Source organism: Schistocerca americana, unplaced genomic scaffold (assembly GCF_021461395.2).
Source record: "Schistocerca americana isolate TAMUIC-IGC-003095 unplaced genomic scaffold, iqSchAmer2.1 HiC_scaffold_47, whole genome shotgun sequence".
Taxonomy (NCBI): domain Eukaryota; kingdom Metazoa; phylum Arthropoda; class Insecta; order Orthoptera; family Acrididae; genus Schistocerca; species Schistocerca americana.
This window is the reverse complement of record NW_025726203.1, coordinates 355,001-367,500: the sequence shown is the minus strand read 5'-3', so window position 1 is coordinate 367,500 and position 12,500 is coordinate 355,001. Positions and strand designations below refer to the sequence as shown.

At 55.3% G+C, this 12,500-nt stretch overlaps 2 non-coding genes and 1 pseudogene across 2 annotated transcripts; all 3 read right to left on the bottom strand.

Moving 5' to 3' along the window:
- LOC124583762 overlaps positions 1 to 4,022 on the bottom strand; it is a 7,811-nt pseudogene extending 3,789 nt beyond the window's left edge.
- A 188-nt stretch (positions 4,023 to 4,210) lies between these two features.
- Positions 4,211 to 4,365, bottom strand: LOC124584040. Its single transcript, XR_006974457.1, has one exon. It is a non-coding gene; the product is annotated as a 5.8S ribosomal RNA (ribosomal RNA).
- A 352-nt stretch (positions 4,366 to 4,717) lies between these two features.
- On the bottom strand, positions 4,718 to 6,627 carry LOC124584029. The gene has a single exon (XR_006974448.1). It is a non-coding gene; the product is annotated as a small subunit ribosomal RNA (ribosomal RNA).
- Positions 6,628 to 12,500: the final 5,873 nt, after the last annotated feature.

The window sequence follows — 12,500 nt, the reverse complement described above, 5'->3', positions numbered from 1 at the left end:
GTCGGGAATGGAGCCAGCGTTGGAAGGTGGCTCTGTCGTGAAGAGGCTGCGCCAGAAGTCCACCAGCCCAGGGATGGTCGACGGCGGCTGGAGCAGGGTGCCATCCAGGAGGCCACGCACGCAGCGCGCGCGATTCTTCCTGAAGGCATCCTGACATCTGGCATATTCCCACCGGCGGCGCTTCCGCTTGGAGAGCGGAGGGCCACCACCAGACCGCTGCTTGGATGGCGGGCGCAACGTCTTCTTCTTCCTTGCTCCTGCTTCCTCAGAGCCGACAGCACGGAGGGCCTCAGGCAGCCCAGCCGCGACCACTGCCAACGGCGTACCCGGCCCCAAACACGCAAGGTCGTCCAGGGCCGAGAAGCGCGCGGCCGACCGCGGCAGGCTGGCGAGGTGCCTCCATATAGCTTCGTCGACTATAGATGTTTGTGGCGGGCGCTCAAGCTCCGGCGGAGAGGGTGGCCCCTCCGGCAGCGACTCCGGGACGGGTGAATGGCGCAGACCATGCTGCGTCCGTTGTTCCCGCCTCAGCTCCTCTACGTATTCCCGCACCATCGTCCTGTGTGCCACCGTCCTCCTCCTGCACTTGATGGCATCCAGGGTACGGTGCGGAAACAGGGGTAGAAGCTCCTGGTTTGCAAAGAGGACTTTGGAGTCACAGGCACAGAGAAGCCTAGCCTCCGCCAGGGCGAGCTCCCGCATTTCTTCTTCCGCCCACCGAGCTCTCTTCCTATCGGTTGTAATCTCCGCATTTGCCGCTTCCGGATGGGCGCGGCGGCGGTGTTGTCCGAGCCCGATCTTGCTGCGGAAGGCACGGCTGCAAATGCTGCAGTGGAACCATGGCTCCACGGCCTGCTCTACTTCAGGGCGGGTAGGCAGGCTAGCAGTCGGGACTGTTGGGCCGGGTCCTTCAGCGGAAGGCCCGGTGCCCGTGTTTTCTTCTCTTGTTGTCCCAACATTAAGGGTTTTGCGATGGAGGGCTGGTAACCCCCCAAAGCCCCAAGTGCGGACTTCCACTCTGCTTACCAGTCCTATCTAGGACTGGCGTATCGGCGGGCCCACGGGAAGGGGGGAAGCCGCAGGCAAGGAGAGGCTAAGAGGGCATGGCCCATGTATTGCGCTTCACTTGCCCAGTAACTATGAGAGAGTCATAGTTACTCCCGCCGTTTACCCGCGCTTGCTTGAATTTCTTCACGTTGACATTCAGAGCACTGGGCAGAAATCACATTGCGTCAACACCCGCTAGGGCCATCGCAATGCTTTGTTTTAATTAGACAGTCGGATTCCCCCAGTCCGTGCCAGTTCTGAGTTGATCGTTGAATGGCGGCCGAAGAGAATCCGCGCACCCGCGCGCCCCCGGAGGAGCACGCTAAGGCGGACGCGGCCTCGCAGCAAGGAAGATCCGTGGGAGGCCAAGGCACGGGACCGAGCTCGGATCCTGCACGCAGGTTGAAGCACCGGGGCGCGAACGCCGCGCAGGCGCGCGCATCCTGCACCGCCGGCCAGCACGAGGCCAACCAACGGCGAGAGCAGACCACGCCCGCGCTAAACGCCCGCACTTACCGGCACCCCTACGGCACTCACCTCGCCCAGGCCCGGCACGTCAGCGCTGACCCACTTCCCGACCAAGCCCGACACGCCCCGATCCTCAGAGCCAATCCTTATCCCGAAGTTACGGATCCAATTTGCCGACTTCCCTTACCTACATTATTCTATCGACTAGAGGCTCTTCACCTTGGAGACCTGCTGCGGATATGGGTACGAACCGGCGCGACACCTCCACGTGGCCCTCTCCCGGATTTTCAAGGTCCGAGGGGAAGATCGGGACACCGCCGCAACTGCGGTGCTCTTCGCGTTCCAAACCCTATCTCCCTGCTAGAGGATTCCAGGGAACTCGAACGCTCATGCAGAAAAGAAAACTCTTCCCCGATCTCCCGACGGCGTCTCCGGGTCCTTTTGGGTTACCCCGACGAGCATCTCTAAAAGAGGGGCCCGACTTGTATCGGTTCCGCTGCCGGGTTCCGGAATAGGAACCGGATTCCCTTTCGCCCAACGGGGGCCAGCACAAAGTGCATCATGCTATGACGGCCCCCATCAACATCGGATTTCTCCTAGGGCTTAGGATCGACTGACTCGTGTGCAACGGCTGTTCACACGAAACCCTTCTCCGCGTCAGCCCTCCAGGGCCTCGCTGGAGTATTTGCTACTACCACCAAGATCTGCACCGACGGCGGCTCCAGGCAGGCTCACGCCCAGACCCTTCTGCGCCCACCGCCGCGACCCTCCTACTCGTCAGGGCTTCGCGGCCGGCCGCAAGGACCGGCCATGACTGCCAGACTGACGGCCGAGTATAGGCACGACGCTTCAGCGCCATCCATTTTCAGGGCTAGTTGCTTCGGCAGGTGAGTTGTTACACACTCCTTAGCGGATTCCGACTTCCATGGCCACCGTCCTGCTGTCTTAAGCAACCAACGCCTTTCATGGTTTCCCATGAGCGTCGATTCGGGCGCCTTAACTCGGCGTTTGGTTCATCCCACAGCGCCAGTTCTGCTTACCAAAAGTGGCCCACTTGGCACTCCGATCCGAGTCGTTTGCTCGCGGCTTCAGCATATCAAGCAAGCCGGAGATCTCACCCATTTAAAGTTTGAGAATAGGTTGAGGTCGTTTCGGCCCCAAGGCCTCAAATCATTCGCTTTACCGGATGAGACTCGTACGAGCACCAGCTATCCTGAGGGAAACTTCGGAGGGAACCAGCTACTAGATGGTTCGATTAGTCTTTCGCCCCTATACCCAGCTCCGACGATCGATTTGCACGTCAGAATCGCTACGGACCTCCATCAGGGTTTCCCCTGACTTCGTCCTGGCCAGGCATAGTTCACCATCTTTCGGGTCCCAACGTGTACGCTCTAGGTGCGCCTCACCTCGCAATGAGGACGAGACGCCCCGGGAGTGCGGAGGCCGCCGCCCCGTGAAGGGCGGGGAAGCCCCATCCTCCCTCGGCCCGCGCAAGGCGAGACCTTCACTTTCATTACGCCTTTAGGTTTCGTACAGCCCAATGACTCGCGCACATGTTAGACTCCTTGGTCCGTGTTTCAAGACGGGTCGTGAAATTGTCCAAAGCTGAAGCGCCGCTGACGGGAGCGATTATTCCGCCCGAGAGCATCCCGAGCCAACAGCGGCGCGGGTCCGGGGCCGGGCCAGGTAGGTCCGTCATCCGGGAAGAACCGCGCGCGCTTGCCGGGAGCCCGAGCGCCCAAAGGGGCGAATCGACTCCTCCAGATATACCGCCGGGCAGCCAGCCAGGACACCGGGGCTCTGCCCAACAGACGCGAACCGAGGCCCGCGGAAGGACAGGCTGCGCACCCGGGCCGTAGGCCGGCACCCAGCGGGTCGCGACGTCCTACTAGGGGAGAAGTGCGGCCCACCGCACACCGGAACGGCCCCACCCCGCGGCGAGTGGAAAGGCAACCGGACACGACCCCGCCGCGGATTGCTCCGCGCGGGCGGCCGGCCCCATCTGCCGAGGGCGGAGGCCAGTGGCCGGATGGGCGTGAATCTCACCCGTTCGACCTTTCGGACTTCTCACGTTTACCCCAGAACGGTTTCACGTACTTTTGAACTCTCTCTTCAAAGTTCTTTTCAACTTTCCCTCACGGTACTTGTTCGCTATCGGTCTCGTGGTCATATTTAGTCTCAGATGGAGTTTACCACCCACTTGGAGCTGCACTCTCAAGCAACCCGACTCGAAGGAGAGGTCCCGCCGACGCTCGCACCGGCCGCTACGGGCCTGGCACCCTCTACGGGCCGTGGCCTCATTCAAGTTGGACTTGGGCTCGGCGCGAGGCGTCGGGGTAGTGGACCCTCCCAAACACCACATGCCACGACAGGCGGCAGCCTGCGGGGTTCGGTGCTGGACTCTTCCCTGTTCGCTCGCCGCTACTGGGGGAATCCTTGTTAGTTTCTTTTCCTCCGCTTAGTAATATGCTTAAATTCAGCGGGTAGTCTCGCCTGCTCTGAGGTCGTTGTACGAGGTGTCGCACGCCACACCGCCAGCCGGCTGTGCACGCTACCGAGTAAGTACCGGTATGCGAACCGCCAGGCGACGGGCGCGCATCGCACGTTTAAGGAGGCGCGGCCGGCCCCACAGGCGGCCGCGACGCTCCCAGGTCTGCGAAGCGGGGCAAACGCCGCGCGCTTCAGTATACGTAGCCGACCCTCAGCCAGACGTGGCCCGGGAACGGAATCCATGGACCGCAATGTGCGTTCGAAACGTCGATGTTCATGTGTCCTGCAGTTCACATGTCGACGCGCAATTTGCTGCGTTCTTCATCGACCCACGAGCCGAGTGATCCACCGTCCTGGGTGATCTTTTTCTTAGTTTCCACTGTCTCTTTCAAGACAGTTGCATAGGCGGGACGTAGGCGTGTGGCGGCCCCTGTTCAAGCGTTCTGTGTCCAACGGCCTCACGGCCGATGGGCGTCGTACGGCTCCACACCGGAGCGGACAGGCAGTCGGGCGAAAGTCATTCAAAACCGGCGCCAGGCGCCAGGTGCCGCAGGCCAGCCGCTCCAGCGCTTCAGCGCTCGTACCACACAACATTGGCGTTAGTTTTGAGAAGCACGCGTGGTTCCGCACGCGGCGCACGGCTACTGCGAGCCGTACAGGTAGCGTGTTGCGCGACACGACACGCACATCGAAAGACATGCAGTCTAGTCGGTAATGATCCTTCCGCAGGTTCACCTACGGAAACCTTGTTACGACTTTTACTTCCTCTAAATGATCAAGTTTGGTCATCTTTCCGGTAGCATCGGCAACGACAGAGTCAATGCCGCGTACCAGTCCGAAGACCTCACTAAATCATTCAATCGGTAGTAGCGACGGGCGGTGTGTACAAAGGGCAGGGACGTAATCAACGCGAGCTTATGACTCGCGCTTACTGGGAATTCCTCGTTCATGGGGAACAATTGCAAGCCCCAATCCCTAGCACGAAGGAGGTTCAGCGGGTTACCCCGACCTTTCGGCCTAGGAAGACACGCTGATTCCTTCAGTGTAGCGCGCGTGCGGCCCAGAACATCTAAGGGCATCACAGACCTGTTATTGCTCAATCTCGTGCGGCTAGAAGCCGCCTGTCCCTCTAAGAAGAAAAGTAATCGCTGACAGCACGAAGGATGTCACGCGACTAGTTAGCAGGCTAGAGTCTCGTTCGTTATCGGAATTAACCAGACAAATCGCTCCACCAACTAAGAACGGCCATGCACCACCACCCACCGAATCAAGAAAGAGCTATCAATCTGTCAATCCTTCCGGTGTCCGGGCCTGGTGAGGTTTCCCGTGTTGAGTCAAATTAAGCCGCAGGCTCCACTCCTGGTGGTGCCCTTCCGTCAATTCCTTTAAGTTTCAGCTTTGCAACCATACTTCCCCCGGAACCCAAAAGCTTTGGTTTCCCGGAGGCTGCCCGCCGAGTCATCGGAGGAACTGCGGCGGATCGCTGGCTGGCATCGTTTATGGTTAGAACTAGGGCGGTATCTGATCGCCTTCGAACCTCTAACTTTCGTTCTTGATTAATGAAAACATACTTGGCAAATGCTTTCGCTTCTGTTCGTCTTGCGACGATCCAAGAATTTCACCTCTAACGTCGCAATACGAATGCCCCCGCCTGTCCCTATTAATCATTACCTCGGGTTCCGAAAACCAACAAAATAGAACCGAGGTCCTATTCCATTATTCCATGCACACAGTATTCAGGCGGGCTTGCCTGCTTTAAGCACTCTAATTTGTTCAAAGTAAACGTGCCGGCCCACCGAGACACTCACTCAAGAGCACCCTGGTAGGATTGCAACGGGGTCCGCCTCGGGACGCACGAGCACGCACGAGGCGCGTCGCACGCCTTCAGCTCGCCCCACCGGCAGGACGTCCCACGATACATGCCAGTTAAACACCGACGGGCGGTGAACCAACAGCGTGGGACACAAATCCAACTACGAGCTTTTTAACCGCAACAACTTTAATATACGCTATTGGAGCTGGAATTACCGCGGCTGCTGGCACCAGACTTGCCCTCCAATAGATACTCGTTAAAGGATTTAAAGTGTACTCATTCCGATTACGGGGCCTCGGATGAGTCCCGTATCGTTATTTTTCGTCACTACCTCCCCGTGCCGGGAGTGGGTAATTTGCGCGCCTGCTGCCTTCCTTGGATGTGGTAGCCGTTTCTCAGGCTCCCTCTCCGGAATCGAACCCTGATTCCCCGTTACCCGTTACAACCATGGTAGGCGCAGAACCTACCATCGACAGTTGATAAGGCAGACATTTGAAAGATGCGTCGCCGGTACGAGGACCGTGCGATCAGCCCAAAGTTATTCAGAGTCACCAAGGCAAACGGACCGGACGAGCCGACCGATTGGTTTTGATCTAATAAAAGCGTCCCTTCCATCTCTGGTCGGGACTCTGTTTGCATGTATTAGCTCTAGAATTACCACAGTTATCCAAGTAACGTGGGTACGATCTAAGGAACCATAACTGATTTAATGAGCCATTCGCGGTTTCACCTTAATGCGGCTTGTACTGAGACATGCATGGCTTAATCTTTGAGACAAGCATATGACTACTGGCAGGATCAACCAGGGAGCTGCGTCAACTAGAGCTGAGCAGCCGGCCGCCCGGGAGTGTGTCCCGGGGGCCCGCGCGAACACGCAAGCGTCCGCTCAATTATTCTGCAAACAGGAGGAGGCTGAGCTCCCCTGCACCATACACCTCGAAACCCTCTCAGGTCCCGGCGGCGCGCAGCGCCGTCCTAAGTACTTGGTCGGGTTCGAGAGAGGCGCAATCGCCCGGAGTTTGGCGAGTAGACGCTTTAGGTGCGACCACCCGTGCTCCCAACTGAGCTTGCCGCTGCCGACAGAGGCCCGGGAGCGTGCTGTCGTGGCATTGCCGGCGGGAGACAACACGCGCCACCTACGGTGACCGGCAGCTCCAACGCCAGCGCCACAGAAGGACAAAAGCCCCACTTGGGTGCCGAAGCGAACTCTCCCAGCACAGCGCACGCGCCAACACGTCCGCACAGCTGCGATACAAACCACCTGCGAGAACCGCAGAGGCGACCGAGCAGCAGACGGCGTCGCGGCGCCGAGCGCCGGGCGGCGGCGCATCCTCAGCGCACACAGTCCTCAATCGGACCAGCACACTGCAGATGTCCACCGCGCTTCGCACCGGGCCCGCGAGGACCTACTTTGGCCGCACGGCGCCGCGTGCAGGGTGCGCCGGCGCGCAGCTGCGCCGCCTGCCGCCTCCGTCGGCCGGCGCGCCTGCCACTGGCCGCCCCCACCAGCCGGCTGTAGCGCGTGCGCCCACGCACCGCGCGGCCAGCACGCCGGGAGGCCCCCCCTCACCGGCCGGGGACGGTCCCACCCAGCCACCGCCGCGTATCGCTTCACACCCAGATGCCATTCACGTTCGTGGGCATGGTGGGTATCGCTGGAACAACCGGTTGGTAGCTCAACCGATCGTCGCCATCACTGATTCACCTCTAGCGAGAACAACCGCACCACAACGGTTTACCAGTTGTTCATTTGCGTAACGTCACCAGCAAACGTAGGCGTCCATCGCCATTTGCAAATTCAACGATTGTTGCATGCCTGTGTCAGGTGTCACGACACACTATGTCTGCCCACATACACGCAACAACATGTGCACGCTTCGCGAACACGTGGAAGGTGGCCCCCGTACGTATGCGATGTCCATTGCGCGAACGACTGTCAACCGGCCTCTGTCGCATGTCGCAGATGTGGAACGCAGTGCACCATGCTATCACGGTGTGTGAGAAGAGACGACTACGTCTGACAACACGCGCCACTACATCAACAGACGGCTCATGCTGATCGCCATCCAGGGCATACCACACTGCAATCCAGCTCTTATAGGGAGACGACACGTAGCTGAGTGCACAACATTTGGACCGCATGGTTCGCCGTTGTTGGCGCAGTCGTTGTACGGTCACATGTACCACGATGTATCATTCAGTACATGAGGACCAATGTGCAGTACAGTGTGTGATTTGGACGTACAACATCAGCGGACAGTTGACACAGGCCGTACCACAGCGTAGGCTAAGTGCTTCGCCATGCAAATGCCAATGAACAACTGCAAATGCCAATGAACAACTGCAAAGGGCATTGAGCATGTACGTCCTGCTGCCATCCACATTACAGTGTATAGCTGCAAGGTGTTTAACATGAAGCGATACACTGGGGACCGGGCAGTGCGAGTAGCAAACTATATTGCGGGGGTTGCAGTTAGGCAACACTACACTAATTTAACGCGTCGTATGACAATTACAGAGCAGGTTAAGGCCCAACGTGTGTTGGGTTAAGGCCCAACGTGTGTTGGGTTAAGGCCCAACGTGTGTTGGGTTAAGGCCCAACGTGTGTTGGGTTAAGGCCCAACGTGTGTTGGGTTAAGGCCCAACGTGTGTTGGGTTAAGGCCCAACGTGTGTTGGGTTAAGGCCCAACGTGTGTTGGGTTAAGGCCCAACGTGTGTTGGGTTAAGGCCCAACGTGTGTTGGGTTAAGGCCCAACGTGTGTTGGGTTAAGGCCCAACGTGTGTTACGTTACGGCGCAACGTGGGTTACGTTACGGCGCAACGTGGGTTGCGTTACGGCGCAACGTAGGTTACGTTACGGCGCAACGTAGGTTACGTTAAGGCGCAACGTAGGTTACGTTAAGGCGCAACGTAGGTTACGTTAAGGCGCAACGTAGGTTACGTTAAGGCGCAACGTAGGTTACGTTAAGGCGCAACGTAGGTTACATTAAGGCGCAATATAGGTTACATTAAGGCGCAATATAGGTTACATTAAGGCGCAATATAGGTTACATTAAGGCGCAATATAGGTTACGTTAAGGCGCAATATAGGTTAGGTTAAGGCGCAATATAGGTTACGTTAAGGCGCAATATAGGTTACGTTAAGGCGCAATATAGGTTACGTTAAGGCGCAATATAGGTTACGTTAAGGCGCAATATAGGTTACGTTAAGGCGCAATATAGGTTACGTTAAGGCGCAATATAGGTTACGTTAAGGCGCAATATAGGTTAGGTTAAGGCGCAATATAGGTTAGGTTAAGGCGCAATATAGGTTAGGTTAAGGCGCAATATAGGTTAGGTTAAGGCGCAATATAGGTTACGTTAAGGCGCAATATAGGTTACGTTAAGGCGCAATATAGGTTACGTTAAGGCGCAATATAGGTTACGTTAAGGCGCAATATAGGTTAGGTTAAGGCGCAATATAGGTTAGGTTAAGGCGCAATATAGGTTACGTTAAGGCGCAATATAGGTTAGGTTAAGGCGCAATATAGGTTAGGTTAAGGCGCAATATAGGTTAGGTTAAGGCGCAATATAGGTTAGGTTAAGGCGCAATATAGGTTAGGTTAAGGCGCAATATAGGTTAGGTTAAGGCGCAATATAGGTTACGTTAAGGCGCAATATAGGTTACGTTAAGGCGCAATATAGGTTAGGTTAAGGCGCAATATAGGTTACGTTAAGGCGCAATATAGGTTACGTTAAGGCGCAATACAGGTTACGTTAAGGCGCCATACAGGTTAGGTTAAGGCGCCATACAGGTTAGGTTAAGGCGCAATACAGGTTAGGTTAAGGCGCAATACAGGTTAGGTTAAGGCGCAATACAGGTTAGGTTAAGGCGCAATACAGGTTAGGTTAAGGCGCAATACAGGTTAGGTTAAGGCGCAATACAGGTTAGGTTAAGGCGCAATACAGGTTAGGTTAAGGCGCAATACAGGTTAGGTTAAGGCGCAATACAGGTTAGGTTAAGGCGCAATACAGGTTAGGTTAAGGCGCAATACAGGTTAGGTTAAGGCGCAATACAGGTTAGGTTAAGACGCAATACAGGTTAGGTTAAGGCGCAATACAGGTTAGGTTAAGGCGCAATACAGGTTAGGTTAAGGCGCAATACAGGTTATGTTAAGGCGCAATACAGGTTAGGTTAAGGCGCAATACAGGTTAGGTTAAGGCGCAATACAGGTTAGGTTAAGGCGCAATACAGGTTAGGTTAAGGCGCAATACAGGTTAGGTTAAGGCGCAATACAGGTTAGGTTAAGGCGCAATACAGGTTAGGTTAAGGTACGACATAGGTTAGGTTAAGGTACGACATAGGTTAGGTTAAGGTACGACATAGGTTAGGTTAAGGTACGACATAGGTTAGGTTAAGGTACGACATAGGTTAGGTTACGGTACGACATAGGTTAGGTTACGGTACGACATAGGTTAGGTTACGGTACGACATAGGTTAGGTTACGGTACGACATAGGTTAGGCTACGGTACGACATAGGTTAGGTTACGGTACGACATAGGTTAGGTTACGGTACGACATAGGTTAGGTTACGGTACGACATAGGTTAGGTTACGGTACGACATAGGTTAGGTTACGGTACGACATAGGTTAGGTTACGGTACGACATAGGTTAGGTTACGGTACGACATAGGTTAGGTTACGGTACGACATAGGTTAGGTTACGGTACGACATAGGTTAGGTTACGGTACGACATAGGTTAGGTTACGGTACGACATAGGTTAGGTTACGGTACGACATAGGTTAGGTTACGGTACGACATAGGTTAGGTTACGGTACGACATAGGTTAGGTTACGGTACGACATAGGTTAGGTTACGGTACGACATAGGTTAGGTTACGGTACGACATAGGTTAGGTTACGGTACGACATAGGTTAGGTTACGGTACGACATAGGTTAGGTTACGGTACGACATAGGTTAGGTTACGGTACGACATAGGTTAGGTTACGGTACGATATAGGTTAGGTTACGGTACGATATAGGTTAGGTTACGGTACGATATAGGTTAGGTTACGGTACGATATAGGTTAGGTTACGGTACGATATAGGTTAGGTTACGGTACGATATAGGTTAGGTTACGGTACGATATAGGTTAGGTTACGGTACGATATAGGTTAGGTTACGGTACGATATAGGTTAGGTTACGGTACGATATAGGTTAGGTTACGGTACGATATAGGTTAGGTTACGGTACGATATAGGTTAGGTTACGGTACGATATAGGTTAGGTTACGGTACGATATAGGTTAGGTTACGGTACGATATAGGTTAGGTTACGGTACGATATAGGTTAGGTTAAGGTACACATTGTTGTAAGGAAAGGTTTAATGGGGGGCGGGGCGGCCGGTTTGTTGATTGTGATTATAGTAAGTGGATGCCTGCGGCATCATCTGATTTGCCACGTCAGGATGCACCTTTGGCTCATGACAGGCGGCGCTCTCATTCCATGCTTGTGGCAGACCTGTGTCTTTCATTCCTGCCATTGTTTGTGTGCTGTGAGAGGAGGCAGTATTGTGATGTTGGGTGCACCCCTGTGTAGGACATGTGTGGGTGTTGGTGGCTTGGCTGAGCAATGGTGGTTGTCGGGTGGGTGGGATATTCTGTTTTCTGAGTGGACCTCCCAGTCTGGTTATGACAGTGTGGATTGTCTAATGTGGCGGAGAGGATGCACTGGGTGTTGTTCCATGCTGGTGCTTACATATTGTCTGTGTGCGTGTTACAGGCAGAGAGTAGTGCGTGATAAGGGTGTGTGGCTGACGTGTGGTTGTGATTGTGAGCAGAGTCTTTCAGCATGTATTCGGACAGTTGTATACATTATCTGTATTCTGATGGCTCTATCTATTACTAATCAGCGCCGTGTATACGTTTAATCCGGTTCCAGTCGAAACTGTTGTATCTCTGTACATTAGTGACACGGCGAGCCCGCTATGTAGTTACTCGTCTCGGCAGCTTCCACCGGTGTATGGCAAATGATTATAAGGAATCAGTCTAGTCGTCAATACCGATGGTGTGACGTCACATGTCTGGGGTGGGGGACGCTGCGCCCTTCCGGTGGGTCATGGCCTAGAAAGACTCTTCCCACGCAGGGGGGCGTGGACTGTCATTGACTCTTCCGAGTAATATACTTGCCGTACGTTTTTGCGACTGCGAGTGCAACGCTCACCGGTACCGACATGGATGGAGCGCCTCCTAGCTGACCGCTCAGCATCGGCATTCGTACAGAGAGCAACGCGATCGCGTCTCTAGCTCGTAACTGGTACAGCTCGCAGCTCATGTATAGGGACAGCGGGAATGTCGCATATTGGACGTACCTCTTCATGAAACGCATGTTATAGGGGTGGATTGCACATTGCGACTGCGGGAAAGGTCCGCCGTTCATCCGCTGGAGTTGCGAGTTGGGCGGTTGGAGTGGGGCGCAGGTGGAGTGATTGCCGGTCCACGATTTCGTGCGGCAGAGGCGCTGGCGTTGGGGTGCTGTGGTCGACAGAGGACGCAGGCTTTGTGGGTGGGGTCGAATGATGGGCACTGTGGGCCCATCGATGTCTTGGTCGGCTTGGCGTCTCATAGATGGCGGTATCGTCGTTGCAGGACGTCATGCCGCGGGAGACCTACAGATGGCGCTGTGTTTTGTGGTGCG